This window comes from Gavialis gangeticus, unplaced genomic scaffold (assembly GCF_001723915.1).
Source record: "Gavialis gangeticus isolate Ggan-Ray unplaced genomic scaffold, GavGan_comp1, whole genome shotgun sequence".
In the NCBI taxonomy this organism is placed as follows: domain Eukaryota; kingdom Metazoa; phylum Chordata; order Crocodylia; family Gavialidae; genus Gavialis; species Gavialis gangeticus.
Genome location: NW_017729032.1, coordinates 48483126 through 48483513, shown reverse-complemented (window position 1 = coordinate 48483513; position 388 = coordinate 48483126). Strand labels below are relative to the sequence as shown.

The 388-nt window shown below is 42.0% G+C and overlaps 1 long non-coding RNA gene across 1 annotated transcript in view; it reads left to right on the top strand.

The window, feature by feature from the left end:
- LOC109303391 overlaps positions 1-388 on the top strand; it is a 178532-nt gene that overhangs the window by 93671 nt on the left and 84473 nt on the right. The gene's annotated exons all lie outside the window — the stretch shown is intronic.

The following is a 388-nucleotide window of genomic DNA, read 5'->3' as shown; positions in this document are numbered from 1 at the left end:
AGCAAAACCACAACCAGTCAGAATATTTTTAAGGCTATGAATTTCTAATTGAAATCGCTGGGTGTATCTTATCAATCATGCTTGCACACCTTAAAGTGCTAACCCTGTGCAGAACCCTTGAAAGGATCTCAATGCACTTCAAGGTAGAGATTTACTGTTTAGACCCTCATTTATGTTTCTATTTGTTCTCTCCTCTCTTCTCCATCACTGGTCCCCTTAATTACCAGCTGCGTATTGCCTAGGGTTGCCATACATCCAGGTTTTCCCAGACATGTCTTCTTTTTGGGTCCTCTGATCTCCATCCAGGTGGTTTTTTAAAATATCAACAAATGTCTGGGATTCTGCTCTGCTCAGCATTGAAGTTTTTCCTGGCACTTCCCAGCTTGCC